The sequence below is a fragment of the Dipteris shenzhenensis genome, chromosome 12, assembly GCF_047967505.1.
Source record: "Dipteris shenzhenensis isolate YYH24624 ecotype China chromosome 12, Dip_SZ_1.0, whole genome shotgun sequence".
In the NCBI taxonomy this organism is placed as follows: domain Eukaryota; kingdom Viridiplantae; phylum Streptophyta; class Polypodiopsida; order Gleicheniales; family Dipteridaceae; genus Dipteris; species Dipteris shenzhenensis.
This window is the reverse complement of record NC_141607.1, coordinates 55,201,083-55,216,887: the sequence shown is the minus strand read 5'-3', so window position 1 is coordinate 55,216,887 and position 15,805 is coordinate 55,201,083. Positions and strand designations below refer to the sequence as shown.

Below are 15,805 nucleotides of genomic sequence, written 5' to 3'. Positions count from 1 at the left end.
TTGGTTGTGACAAGTTGATATGCTCTTGAACTTGATTTTCAAATTCTGTATGCGATTTTGTAGTACATACATGGGTTGCTTTGGACACCGGATGCTATGAACAAGGTTTCAATTCAATTTAAATGCTAAAATCAAGCTCGCTATATGTTTAAATCTCTATTTACCTCTCCGTGTCAATTGTTTTTCTCTAAGGGAACGAGGATCTCAAAGATGACCACCTTTTTTATTTCTATACTTTAGGAGAAGATTGCTTTGTTTTTCATGGTTGTTATTTGGTGTGATGGAATTTCAAAAGGAAGACAATGAAAAAGAGTCAAGGAAACTTTTGAAAGCTATTGTGTGCATCTGCATAAGAGACACAAAGAGAGGAGAGAAGAAAAGAGGTTGCTAGAAATCGCCTAGATGTTCCTCTAGGAAAAGGACGTGTGTAGGAAGAATAAATGATGTTGCTAGAAAATCGCTTAGATGTTCCTCTAGGAAAAGGACGTGTGTACGAATAATAAATGATACTGTCAGTAATATGCATACACATATTATTGTGATCTACTATGCTACAAAGATGTATGATCATCTAGGATGAGGATACATGTGAGAAAAATAGATGACCACACGATGTTCCTCTACGAAAACGACGTCTATGAGAAGAATACATGATACCGTCAGTAATATGCATGTGCATTGTATAATGATCTAGTGCGCTACAAAGACGTATGCTCATCTGGGATGAGGACACGTGAGGAATAGATGACGACATGAACATTGCTTTACTTGCAAAATGAGAATGCATGTGAGAAGAAATGTTGAGGATATGGCATGTTCCGCTCGGTTTTTTCTTCTCTTGAAAATTTTCGCTCGGGGAAAGGTAAAACTCCCTCCCAAGAGTTGCAAGTTGAAGCTTTATATCTCTGATTTCTTGTTTCTGATCTCAAATGAGTCTTTGCATAGGAATTGCGTGTCCATAATGTTGCAACGGTGGAGTACGAGGGTCGCAATGGTGGACTACAAGGGCCTTTTGACTGGAGTTGAGGTAGCAAATGACCATCTTGGGAAGCTCCAAATTGACTTGCATAAACTTGAGTACCCCAATGCTGTAACTAACCCGAAGTTGGGCTAGGGGTTCAACCCAACCCCGGCTGGGGACTGGGAACTTTGATCTTCTAACTTCAAATATGAGATTACCTAGGACTAAACTGAAAATCAAACTGTGGGCTGCATACAGAGAGAGAGAGAGAGAGAGAGAGAGAGAGAGAGAGAGATTAACATCCACAAGAGACCTCAAGGGTCTATGGGACAAAAAGAACACCAAAATCATCAACATCAGTTAGAGAGTGAGAGTCTATGGGGGAGTATAAGAGCTCAGCCCCAAATTATTATAGCATAACTACATTCAAGTACTATATTAAAGGTGGTCTAAATAACATCAGTTTAATACTGAGAGTCTTTGGCTTTCTCTAATGAGTGCTCGCCCGTCTCGATAAACCGCCCATTTACCTTCTTTCCTTGCTTCTTTCACTTTGATAAGTTCATTTGCCCTTTGTTTGATTTGGGTCGAAGGGAGCTCTTCAGATATCCAAATCCTAGTACCCTTGAGCTTGTTGGTTTATCTAAGGATCTTGGTTCTTAAAATCCTTTCTTTGAAATAAATATGTGCTTGGTTTCCCTTTCGAGTGATGAGACTTATGTCATTTTCATCCCAACTGATTTGTGACACTACCTTCTTGAGTTGGATAATATTTTCCTCATCAATACATTCCTCTTCCTCTTACATTTCAAAATAGCTAAGCCAACTATCTTGCAATCCCCCAATACGTAAAAATCTTATTGTTACTTGCTATGGCTTGCTGTTCTCTTACCTCTATATAAACATTACAATTATCGATCTTGTTATGTATTGTTGCTGTAATTTCCGATCCCATGGATTTGAGCTGAGTGGTGACCATTTCTTGGACCTTGGCTATAAGCTGTAGTGTAGGATTTGCAGTGTTGCACTGCTGTAGGACTTCTTGGATTACCTCCGATCTGCCTTCATTCTTCATTTCTGAAACTGTCTTCTCCAAGGAAGCAATGCGGAGCTTTTCATCTCTGAGTTGTTGTTGTAGGAAGTAGACCCACTCATGTGGATCAAGCTTGCTTTGAAATCTGTGAAAAGTCAAGGCATAAGGAGAAAGTGTCGATGCCATGGCACTATAGGATCACTTCTCATTAGCTAGAGTTGATGGAAAGAGCTTCGTCTTTGGGAACTCCATGCTGGAAAAGACCTGTGCAATTCTGGACCCCTTTATTGAAGCTAACACCCCAGACTGAGCCAAGGGCTCAGCTCAGCCCAAGGTTGGGTTGGACGACCACCCCCCTACTATGTTGCAAGAGCTAGGTGATGCTACGAGAGAGAGAGAGAGAGAGAGAGAGAGAGAGGCTGAGCAGTGAGGGGGGGGCTTGAGGCGGAGAGGCTAAGTGGAGGGGAGGCGAACAGGTTGAGCGGGTGAGGGAGGTTGAGCGACGAAGAGAGAGACACAGAGAGAGAGAGAGAGAGAGAGAGAGAGAGAGAGAGTCACGTATCCATGTTCTTATGTAACCGGATTTAAACTTTGAAAGGGAAGGAGAAAATAGATTTGAATTTTGAAAAACAAATTGTTGGACTATGTAAAATACATCTAACAAGCATTGTTAGTTAGCAATGTCCCAAACCACATTTTAGTGCACATTAGGCCATTAAAGTGTCTTATGATTATGATGCATTGTCTATGTTACAATGACACTTGTCTGATCTAATGACAATACACGGTTCTTGTAGACAGGGAGCAAGAACAAGAACAAGGAGAGGATTCGAGAGGAAAGAAAGGAGGATTCATCTCAATCAATGCCACAACATTGAGAGAGAGAGAGAGAGAGAGAGAGAGAGAGAGAGAGAGAGAGAGGTAGGGGGCAAAGGAGGACGACAATGAGTAGGAAGAGCAGGAAGAGCTCCTCCGCAAGGCTCCTTACATTCAAAAAGCTTCGTTTCTTGCAAATACAAGGTGCTCATAGAGACCACTATGTGTGCGGGGGGAAGAGAGAGAGAGAGAGAGAGAGAGAGAGAGAGAGAATTTAGATTTTAGATTTGGAACGCTAAAAATGGCCCATGGGACCCATCACCATAGTCTCCTCTCAATGAATGTGAGAGGGTGACAACAAAAGCAAACAAACAAAACATGGCCACTGTGTTGAAGCTAGGCTCAAATCATCATGATGACAGAGTCGTGTGACAAAAGCGCCAATGATTGAGGGAGCTAAGAATGAGAGGACTTCCGATAGTCATGCGTGTCCTCAAAAGTGAGTAAATCTGCCCTAATGTGGGCATATCTCGACCATAACAAAGCAATATGCTCCTCGGTCTCAACACCGGAGTCATAAAATGTGCATACCCATGCCTGCCGCAGTATTCCCTACCATGCTCCTCGCTCAATCTCCAGTGCATGTGACTGGGTCCTAAAGCAGACTATGTTCCGCCCAAGTCTCAGTGAGATCGGTGTGCTGATATAGGGCTGTGTATATGCATTCCTCTGCGTGTATTGTTTCCAAACACTCGAGGTTAACATGCTCATGCTCCAATTTAGTCTGCCTTTCGGTAGCAGCAGACAACCATCTATCATGAAGTGCACTAAAAAGTGCCTGCTTAAAAACATCCATATTAACCTCTTCAAGTAACATCCATGTAAGCATCCACTTTCCACCATGCAAACCAGTAGGTCGGCAGCCTATCTCCAAGAGCAAAATGGAGTATGGTGTAAATTTCTCCGCTACAAAGCTCTCTGTATCTTTTCAATGTCGTTCTAGGTGGAAGTGGATATGCGTCCTTCCCAAATCTCCACACCATAAAAGACTGTCTGCAGGACATATGCATCAAAAAGCATGCATCTGACCTTCCAATTCCGTGTGTCACTCCAATTGCAATCATTATCAGATTAGTATATCTGCCCCATTGTCGTCGAGTGACACCACGACCCCATCTGTGATCAACCGGTATGTCAATTCCAAGGTATTTGAACGAGTGAACCAACTCATAGACCGCCAGTCATACAAGATATTAGGAGAAAAATTTGGCTGCTGCGTATAGACAATCATGAGCTTAGTCTGCCCCGCATTCACAGTGAGAGCAGTCTCCACACACACACACACACATGCGTGCACGCACAAAGAGAGAGAGAGAGAGAGAGAGAGAGAGAGAGAGAGAGTGTTCAATATCACGTGTCCACGTTCTTACGTAACTGGAAGCCACTATTTAAAATTTTGAAAGGGAGGGAGCTAATACATTTGTATTTCAAAAGAAAAGTGTGCTCAACGGTTTAAAATACATCTAACAAGCATTTCTAGTTATGAGTGTCCCGAACCACATTTTTTGTGCACATTAATATGTCTACACAATGTAGTTTTTGTAATTACATTATAGCACCTTTCTTCATAACAGGGCCGTTAAAGCGTCTTATGATTATGCTTCAGAGCTATCCCATGATTAATACAAAGAAAGATTAGAATATTTCAACAACTATCATACAATGCATTGTATCAAACATTTTGGATAGCAAATTAAATAACAATATCGATATAAACTAACTCGACTCATAAAGGATCATCGAATTAATAGGGACCTCTCAATTTGTCAGCACTTTTAAAAAAAAAGCCAAGAGTATTCATCAAACACTCATAAAAGAGCTCATCGGAGCTGTACTCCTCCATTCCTGCAGCACATTGAGCCAACAAAACACACACACACAATTTCATGTCATCTTTGTCTCATCCAAAATTAAAAACTTTAAACAAGCTTTCCTATATGCACCTTTGAATTTCCCAAACTTATTTCAATAGAAGGTTCAGTAAAATGCATTACTGTTGCACACTTGTCTTTACACTCACAAAAATAAAAAACCCTCCCAAGTTATTCAAAATCTAGATTTACTGGAACATCAGGCTGTCCCAGTTATGTTTCTCCAAAGCTCATGAACCATCTATGTCATGTCTTCAAAGCAATAATACAACTTGAATTTTTAAGAGACTTCCCAGCTTCACAAAGATAACACCTTAAATCGTCTGAAAAAGCAAACAATTCTCATCCTCTTGACTAAAATAAATTAATGCATTCAAGAAAAGAAACAGGCAAAAGCAAGTTAGCACACGTATGAGCAGCTGAAAACGTAGGATGAGTCCACAAAAATAAACATGCTAACCATGTCAAAGACTGGACATCTGATATAGTTATGATTGTCTTTTATCTCTTGGCTTTCCTATTGAAGGCAAAGAACACCCTTTAGCCCTGTCATATGCCAGTCCCCCAAGTTGCCCATTCAAGTTGGTGTCTTTCCACCAGACAAGAAGGCTCGTGATCCCTTGACATTTCAACTGCCTTCCTCCTCCTGCAGAGAACAGCTCTACAATCTCCAGCATTTGCAACAAGGATTCTTCTGCCAAGGCTGATCAGATGAAACAATATCCAGACATCAGTAGAGAGATACACAAGAAATAAAATAAATGATAGCAAACTAGGAAGTACATACCTTCCAAAAACTAGCACAGTTATAGCTGTTGTGACGGAGGACAAACCAGGACTCTAGCAAAAGCTTTGTCTGTCTGCAAAAACACATGATGCATAGCCTTCTCTACCGCAGATGGAAAGGCCACATCTTCTACAATATATTTAAGCAATTTTTACTTGACAAACTCCGCTGCATCTTTCCCACCACGCCCATCAAATACCTGAACCCACATCAAATTAGAACTAAAATTGTAATGATACATAAGCAAATATAGCATACTAGACCTACGCAAGACCAAACAATGGCAATGACTTTTAAGGGTCACATCACCATTCCATATACAGGTACTGCGTACAAGCACCAGTAAAAACCAGGAGAAAGCTTCAGCTATACTAATAGAGCCTTTTAAAAACTGGCTCTATGACCCCTCTAAAGGACCCATGATGCCTTATATTGGCTGCGAAATACACACCTGTCTGCATAAGCTAGGAAGAATCTGTTTCCCTGTACTCTTGTCAGAAATGATTACTATTGGAACAGCATGTTTACGTTGACAAATATGAATCCCTCCTCTTCTTTTACTTATGGTTCGATATACTTTTGTTGATCGTGTGTGAATATAAAAAGTGTCTTTACAAATTCCATGTTCCACGTCGGAAGAGTTTGATGATAGATATATTCAAATACAGTTGATGCAAATGTTAGTTGTTTCTTGCCTTTGTCAATAGCAAAACCATCTGATGATTTTACCTCTGCAAATGAAACCTTCAAATTTAAGAAAGATCTAACACAGCTTCCTTGGAGATCCAACTCGAGCTCCGCATGTCCGAGTCGTCCATTTAACAACCAGAAAAGTACCATTAACCCCCATGATTCTTTTAGAATTTCAGTTTGTCTAGTTTGGTGCTTGGGCCCGACGGATATATAGTAGGCATGCAATACATCCATAGTTAAATCTCGTATTACTTGGAGCTGTTCTTGTTCTATGACTAAAACAGCATCCAAAATGTGATGACCGAACTTGTTATATTCCATAATTAAAAGCCTTGAATTTTCTTTAGTTCTTGGACTTTCAACTGCAAGTACTGCCCAATGCTTGTGCTACATTTGTAAAGTGGCATTGCCCTCTTGCACCCTTACTAGAAAATGTGCCCAGCTTACTGCAATGCCTCACAAGGTAGGAAATGTTATTTTCTATAGAATCCTACATATTTTTTCATTTATAGAACCAAGCTTTCTATTGACAAGTTTCTGCTCTATTGCTCTTTCACTCTCAATACTCAAAGCTTGAGCCCGTAGGGCCTTGTTCTCTCCCTCGAATTTTGAGAACCTATTTTTTAAATTTTGAATGTCTTTTCCTAGAATGTCAAATCAACCTTCGATCTTGATCTGATTTTTAGAAATAGTATTCTTTATATCAACAAGCATTCCAGGAACGTTAAAGTTCTCCTCATGAATTACCTCTGTTGCAATAATTGCATTTAGTGGATTTTGCTTCATCCTATTCACCATGTTTTCAAAACTTACCAGCTGCAACATTCAAAATTTAAAGAATAGGTTCTCAAAATTCGAGGGAGAGAACAAGGCCCTACGGGCTCAAGCTTTCAGAATTGAGAGTGAAAGAGCAATAGAGCAGAAACTTGTCAATAGAAAGCTTGGTTCCATAAATGAAAACGTGTGTAGGATTTCAATAGAAAAACGCATTTCCTACCTTGTGAGGCATTGCAGTAAGCTGGGCACATTTGCTAGTAAGGGTGATGTTTTGGTAAGTTTTAAAAACATGGTGTCAACAGAGGTAATTCATGAGGAGAACTTTAACGTTCCTGTAATGATTGTTGATATAAAGAATACTATCTCTGAAAATCGGATCAAGACCAAAGGTTGATTTGACATTCTAGGTTTCAATTCAATTTAAATAATGTCCATTGACTCATCCATAATCTGCATTTTTCTCATTTGCACATACATGGTACGAGCATCTGTGCACATTGCTTCCATGCACTCCGTAGCATTCTTACTCCTAGTGCTAGGAAAAACTACGAGCATCTGTGCACATTGCTTCCATGCATTCCGTAGCATTCTTACTCCTAGTGCTAGGAAAAACAGTGACAATTCTCCATCAAATCAAGTAACGTCTCACAAAAGGACAACATTTCTTTTAGAGTGCATAAACCAATAGAAGGCATAGGCACACACTCGATGATGTAAGTGCAATAGAAATTCTTAAATTCAAAGTAGCCCGATAAGATTGCAAAGTAACAGACAAGGGTGACCTCTGCAATTGCCTCACTGTTTCTGAGTGTCCTTGCTGCAGAATGTGGTGAACTACCAATAGAAGCTCCAAATCTCCAATTATTTGAGAACGACTAATAGATTCCGTAACATAGGCAACCAAGTCATTGACATATTTATCCGATGAATCAATATACTGTAGCAATTTTTTTAAAAAATCTTGAGAGACGTAGGCCTTCATAAGCAGGCCCTCGAGCTCGTAGAAGAGCATTCTTTTTTTCCCGGAGAAAACATTATAACAGAGAAGCTCCTCAGAGCTTTAGAAAGGATATGAATTATTCACGAAACTCGACCATAGGAATCCTTACATTTATATAACAGGATCATCTCCCGACTAGAAAACGATTGAAGGCAGAAAGCCTGACGAAGCAAGAGAGTTGTCCAATCTCCTTGATTAACGATCAACACTTTCAGATTAGAAAGCTCTTTATCATTTATTCTAGATGGCTCTGCGTCGGACAAATATAGCTCCACTGCTTGTGATTGTGACTGGATCAGCATACGATAGACACCCTGATAGAAGCAGCATTCTAGAGTACCTTGTTTGCTGTAGTTGGCTATATTGCGATCAAAAGCATATGCAATCCATTTTAGCGGAAGCAGCAAAGCGTTGCGATTGAATTCAAGTGTACCGGCTTGCCTTACATTCACAGCTACCTCTACGAGAAGATCGTCCCGTGCTTTTTCTGACAAAATCACTTACGGTGCAGATACTCAGCTTGTCACATCTGTGTGAACATTATGTGTTTGGGGCAAAACAATCGTGATACAGATAACTCCGCGATTTGCTTTGCTTCTGCCTGACATACGAGCCTGCTGCTTACCAATCGCAAAAAGCCTATGGCAATGAACTTCTAGAAAGCGATTCTGAGCACGCAGAAGACGGAATGCTGTCCAAATTTGAAAGGAGAAGGGGCAGACGAAGCAATTACCTGAGCTTGATGGGGAGGAAGGCGAGAGGGGGCGGACGAAGCAAACGGAGATGGCGTTGATGAGGGGCAAATTGCAATTTTACCTTAAGCTTGAGGGAGAAGCTTTCCCCTGTCCCCCAAATTTTCGTCCTGCCCTTTGCCCTTTGCCTATCGTCAAGGACTACCCGCCTTCACAAAGTCACACTATGAAACTACCAATTAATTATCTTAATGTTTATTAGCAGTGCCCCTTTGAGGGGCAGGCTATAGCAACGATTAAGTTCCTGACATGTGGCACTCATGGGATTGCTTGTGACTAGATAAACTTTCGAATCTGTTAGCTTGAAAACCAATGGCTTCCTTCCCTTAGCCTATACACTAAGCGTGGATCACGGAGGTTTCTGCTAGCTGTGTACTTTTGTAAGGGCTGCTATGATCATCGAATGAGCCCTGAACAGCATGATGTAGATGTGTTGGATCTCATCACATCCTGTCGATGCATTTCTTGTTTCCCATGACGGGTTCTCCAAACCACTAATCAAGGGAACGAATTCTCTTTCTCTTCTCTTTCAAGCAACTGTTGCATGCTTTTTCATCAATGCTCCCGACAAATCGTGACGAGACATGCATCTTTGAACAAAGCATGAACCGAAGTAGACCAGCAAAAGAGGCTACGGAGCCCATCCCATTTGGCAATGTTACCACTAGCTATTACGATTGTAGCCATTCTGGCGATTCTGAGGATGTCAAGGTCAGGTTTCCACACTCTGCATGTCACCATAGAGGCCTTCTTTGCAGTTGCTACAGAAAATTGGCAAGGATTGGCGAATTCAATGAAGCAACATGTGGGTCATGTGGAGGAGGATACAAAGGTGATGGAAAAGTAGATGATGATCTTCAAATTGGTTATCTCTTGCTAGTGTGTGTGCAGAAACAGTTGTCAAAGAGAATTTAAAGCTTGTAGCTTAGATGCCTGCATCATACCAAGCGCTTTTGTAACTTGTCTCACGGTTGAAGCTTCCTGTACATTTTCGAACTAAAATCCCATCAAAAAAATTTATAAATCCCATCGCGTTCTACAATGCATAAAATTTTGGTATGTAGAGCACTAGTTATACCAATGATTAGGAGCTTGTAGAGCTTCACCTAGCCAACTAGAACTTACCTCCGGTGTCAATGGCATGCAAGTCAAGAATCCCCTCCAATCTCTCCCCTATAGGCAACCCATGGACATGTTTTTGCCCCTATATCCATGGGAAGGAGGTGTCGACAGTTCAATAAGAGGTTCTGCTCACTGTTGATGAATCTCATCATTTATGAGCTCAAACAACTTTTGTTTGTCCTCCATTGTCAATCGCGCAATGCTTTCGGGCACCCAAATCGTGCCCCCTTGTTGGTTGTTTCCCTTGTTACATGACCAACCTAAAGGAAGTTTGGTACATTAGAAGCCAAGTGTCGTGACATTAATGGTTGGATATAATTCTAAAAAGTTGATTTTTTTAAAAAGCCAATTTGTAAAAAGCAACTTTTTAAAAAGTTGATTTAAAAGCGAAGTCCATGTAGAAAGCACGTGCTTTAAATCACGCCTCCCTCTAATGATTAGTTTACTAGCCTGCACGCTAGAATCTTTCTGTACACTCCAATTGCGAAACTAGCGAGGGAATACCCGAAGAGACCAGGTATGTTGTTTCTTTTTACGGCAAGTAAAACTGAAGCACACATAAAGATGTAAAGACAAGATATAATCAATATACCATATGAGCAAATCCTTGCGGAGATACTCCAAGGTACATAGTTGACATTACAAAAACATTATCGTTAACATCATGCATCTATGAAGACAAGATCAATCAATATACCATATGAAAAGATCCTTGTGGAAATACTCCGAGGTACATAGTTGATATTGATGTTTACATTATAAAACCGTTATCATTTAACATCATGCATCTATGCAAATTTTTCGTTTCTTTTGACAAAAATTACTTATAGGCTTTTTAAATGCAAAAAAAAAAGAAAGGCACCGATGTGCACAACTCATTATAAGAATTCTTAGTTCTTATAAGACTAAAGGGAAATAAGTTGAATGACAATCATTCATAAGGCCTCCCCAAGATTGAGAAAGAAATGAATTGGTTGCATAGCATGGAAAAGAGGGTTGAAAGCGTAGAGAGAGACAAGGGCGGGGGTGGGGTAAGGGGGGAGAAGCTGAATTGGAGAGAGTGGGGGGGGGGAGTTGCAAGTTGCATGTAGGAGTTGCATGTTGCATGTAGAACATGCATGTAGGAATCACATGCAGGACTTGCATGCAAGACTTGCCGGTAGAACTCACATGTAGAACATGCATGTAGAAATTGCATGCAGGACTTGCATGTAGAGCATGCATGTAGGATTTGCATGTAGAACATGCATGTAGGACTTGCATGTAGAACATGCATGTAGGAGTTGCAAGTAGAGCTTTCATGTTAAGGATTCCTAAAAGAGATTATTCCTAGCCTTATGCAAGTACAAGCGGTGCTTTGGCACTATACTACACTCACATTCGGTACTACCTAAGTCCATGTTGGCATAGAGACAACATATACTTACCACCCATGCCTCGTTGCTGAGTCTGTCACCGCTCTCGAGGTGCGAAGGACCTACGGTCTCCAGGCATATCTCCGCTGAGGCTCAAACACATCTGGATTCTCCTTGTAATCCTTCTTTGCTCTCTTCCAATCTGAAGGTCTACCCACCCTGGCTTGTTCTTTCCATCCTTAACATCATCCCTTAATTTATATCTACGAGACTTAAGGAGCTCCTCCATTCATGTAAGCATGGCATTTTAATCAAACTCATACCCTTTAGGATTTGGAAATTGTCTCCTAAGGGCATCTATGATGGCCTCCTTGTCTTTCTTGTCCTGTTGGTTCTAAGGTTTGAATATATCATTGGGGAAGTGGGTGCTCGACAACCTCCTCATGTATCTTATGATCGCCTTCCTGTGCTTGTCTTGTATAACCTCCCCAATGCTGTTCACTCTGTAAGATAGGTCCTCAGGCAAAACAAAGTCTGAAGGATTCATGGTGGATGGAGTAGCAGAGCTAGAGTGAGGGGTGGAGCGAGCACTTAAGGAGAGAGGAGTAAGGGAGCGAGTGGTCTCTTGGGTGCTATGGCTTGTGAGTGGAGAGGGTAAGGGGCTTGACTGGTATTGTATCGCATGATATAGGGGAGACCTGGAGGTATGGGAGTGTGCAGACTCGTCTACATCCCTCGTGCCACCATAGCACATCCTCGACCCTTACTACTCTTTTTGGACCTACGATGGGTATGCCCAAGTGATGACCCCTTGGAAGGGGCTACAAGGAATGACTATTGAGTAGGTAAAGCCTTCAATGTCCCTGATCTACTACCCCCGAGGGGTGTAGTAAAGGAAATAGATGAGGTCCTTTGGGATAGGAGAGAGAAGAGACTCGCTAGTTCCATGTTGCTCATGGATGCAAGAAGTTGGCCCATGGAGGATCAACCCAAGAGTAGTCATAGGGGTAGGCCCTTGAGGAGTCGACTGAGTAGAATCAAAGTCCTCTGAAGAGTACATCCCATGACGTCTCCTCCTATGAGGGGTCCCATGATCACGCGGTTTGTGCTCTCGGAATGCGACGTGCTGACATGTCTAATTTGGGGGAATTGTACAAACACAGACAGAAACAAGAAAACAAACACAAACACAAACACAAGTGGGTAAGAAGCAAGAAGAAGAGGAAAAAGTAATAAATACTTACATTTTACTTAAAAGACAATTTACTACTTAAAACTCAAGTTCAATTTACTAAAACTATGAAAATACAATTTACTTAAGACTTCATTGTATATTATCATATATCTCCATAAAATACGTTACCATATGTATCTAAAAGAGTATTCATATACAGAATTTGGGTCCAAAAGAGTGTTCAGGTACAAAATGTATCTCTAAAAGAGTGCTCATATACAAAAATTCTCGCAAAAAGAGTATTCTTAAACAAAATTTGTCTCCAAAAATTCCAAAAGAGAGGAGGAGGTCTACTGCTCTGCATTACTATCACTTGTACTATGCTCCTCCTCATAGCTAGACGAGCGACCACTCGGGATCTCATCTTGCACGTCTTCTAATATATTTTGATACTCTTCTTAAACTATGTACTCACAGTCCATGAAGATGTCTACAAAAACCATTATGTCTTTGATAGTCTCTTCCTTGTTAAGGAGTAGCTCGAAGAGGTCTCTCCAAAGCTTGCAAGGATCCCGTAGGTTGTTTTGTGTGCGACCCTAAAAAAATGCCACTCCCGATGCGATCAGTCTGGACCCCACCCATGCGCATGCACTTTGATGTTAAACTTTATCCAATCTGCATCATGCATAATTTTTTCTGCTACATGTGATAGCAAAGTATTAATGTCTCGAATGACAGCAACATGGGGAACTGGGTTAGGGTTTACGAAAGACTGTCGGGGAGGAGGGCATTCCATTTATAATCTGTTTGAAAAAAACAACCAAATATGGGCATATAAAACACATTACAAATCATATCTGGGCACTCATTCAAGATCTGTAAAAGAATTGAAGGTACAAATAAGCTACATTCAGATTTACTTCTATTCAAAAAATTATATATATCGCACAAGCCATTATATTCTGAAAAGATAATTCTAGGAAACTTTATTGCATCCACTCTCCTTTATTTCACGATCTGTGCCAATCACATCCCCTATCACCCTATCTGCTTTATTCTCCTCAGCTTTTGTACGTTTGATTCTTTGCTTTTTCCTTCTCTGATGACAAAGGAGAGGGTAGCACTTCATCGAAGACCAAACCATGAGAAGACCTAAGTATTCTAGAGTACTCTAATTTGGAGAACGTAATTACAGTTTCTAGTATATGAGAGGAAGCCCTCTCTCGGATATTTGTTGTAACCCCTCTTGGATATTTGTTATGCTCTATAATGAGATTATGTTGTATCCCTCTCTTTATTTGTTATGCCGTATGTTTTTGAAAAGAGAGAAAAGATAGGGGAAAAAGAGAGGAGAAAAGAGAGAAAAGAGAGAAAATAAGAGGGAAAGAGAGGAAATAGATAGAAAAGAGAGAAAATAAGAGAGAAAGAGAGAGGGGAGAAAGAGGATGTAAAAATAAGAGAAAGGGAAAATGAGAGGAGTGAAGGAAAAGAGAGGATGGAAGAGGAAAAGAGAGGGGAGAAAGAGGGAAAAGAGAGGGGGAGGGAGAAGAGAGTAGAAAAGAGAGGAGAAAAGAGAAGAGAGGACATAAGGGAAGAGAGGAAATAAGAGAAGAGAGGAGAATAGAGGGGAAAAGAGAGGAGAATAGAGGGGAAAAGAGTGGAGAAAAGACAGGGGAAAAAGAGAGAAAAGAGAGGGGAAAAGAGAGGGAAAAAGAGGGAGGGGAAAGAGAGGGGAAAAGAGACGGTAAGAGGAAAAGAGGGGGGAAAAGAGGGAGGAAAAAGAGAGGAGAAAAGGGAGGGAAAAGAGAGGAGAAAAGAGAAGAGAGGAAAAGCGAAGAAATAAGAGAAGAGAGAGAAAAGAGATGGGAAAAGAGAGGGGGAAAGAGAGGAAAAGAGAGGGGAAAAGAGAGGGGAAAAGAGGGAGGTTGTATTAAGGTGGAGAGGACGAGTAGTGAGACAGCCAATCGGATAGGGGGCCACCTCTCGGGAGTTTGGAGTGGCTTCGTGAGAGATTGCCTTGTCCTTGAATGCATTGAAGGTGAGGGATTTGTCATCAGCACCATATTGTCATGCGCCCCTCGTAGATGTATGGAGAGGTGCCACCAAAAGAGGATATTGGTCGACATGCTAGTGCATCATTGGTAAACCAATGATACTTGAATGATTCATGGATATTTATATTGCTTGTCCTTTTTGCACACACTAAACTTGCCTAATTATATTATATAGGATGAGGAGAGCAGCAAGGGAGCATGTGCACCACCACCACCACAGTTCGAGCAAGATGATCTTGAGGATGATCCTCTAGAGGAGGACGAGGGTATGGTGGACATAATGGATTCTTTTTTTGGAGGCACCACGGGAGATGGGGGTGAGATGTCTGAGCATGAGACCGTGATGCAAGATTTGGCAACAACACTATTGTATGATGGTGCGAGGATGTCAAAACTACAAGCTTGCCTCTCGATCTTGAATTTGCAAGCAAGTAATGGATGGTCAGACACAAGTGTCTTAGACTTGATGAGGTTTGGAGCCTTGATCTTAGTATCTCATTCCTAATTGTTTTAATTAATTAGTATCTCATTCACAAGGTTTCTTAGATATGCAAATTGTAATAGGTTGCTCCAGAAGATGTTGTCTGTCCCAAATACCATGCCCAATTCTAGAGACAAAGCAAAGAAGATGTTGACGATGGTCGGGATGGATTATGACACCATCCACGCTTGCCCTAATGATTGTATTTTGTTTCGTCATGAGTATGGCAATTTGGTTAATTGCCTAGAGTGTGGAGCACAACACTACAGACAGGACTTGTTGGGGGAGACTAGCAGACATTAGGTTTGCAGGATAGAAAATGACAAGCTGTAGATGCCTGTCAACCAAGATCTCATGCTAGATCTCACTAGGAGAGAACTCTCACCACCACGTGCTCCTGTGCTAAGTCCATAGCACCCGAACTGTCACTGTGCAAAGAAAATGTCTATGTACCACCTGTGACCATAAGCACATGACCTACAATAGACCTCTGCTGGTCTACCCAACCTGTATCACCTGCATGCTGCTCTTGGAAGCATAAGGACCTGATGTCCACAACCGCTTCCCGGGCATGGGCACAAAGACCGTTGGTATGGTTGGCAAGCGGGGAAGGTGAAGCTAATTGGATGTGAGTTTAATCACATTCATTTAAACTCATTCATTTGAACTTGGGATGGGATAAATTAGTTTAATTAAATTGAATTTTGATTAAAAGTACTCTAGGGGGACATAAAGTATCACTAGTACTCATGATAATCAAATTTCAATTAGCATGTATACGAACTTCTAAATATGCAAGGCTCTGGAAACATCCTGAGCTCGCTCCAACAATCGCCACCCTTCTAACCTCTCGTGTGCATCTTGGATCT

At 41.1% G+C, this 15,805-nt stretch overlaps 1 long non-coding RNA gene across 1 annotated transcript; it reads right to left on the bottom strand.

The window, feature by feature from the left end:
• Positions 1-5,091: 5,091 nt before the first annotated feature.
• LOC147896420 (uncharacterized) lies at positions 5,092-8,889 on the bottom strand. The gene is made up of 3 exons (XR_015541918.1): positions 8,732-8,889; positions 5,529-5,727; positions 5,092-5,444 (listed from the first exon to the last, which is right to left on the bottom strand). It is a non-coding gene; the product is annotated as an uncharacterized LOC147896420 (long non-coding RNA).
• Between the last annotated feature and the right edge of the window lie 6,916 nt (positions 8,890-15,805).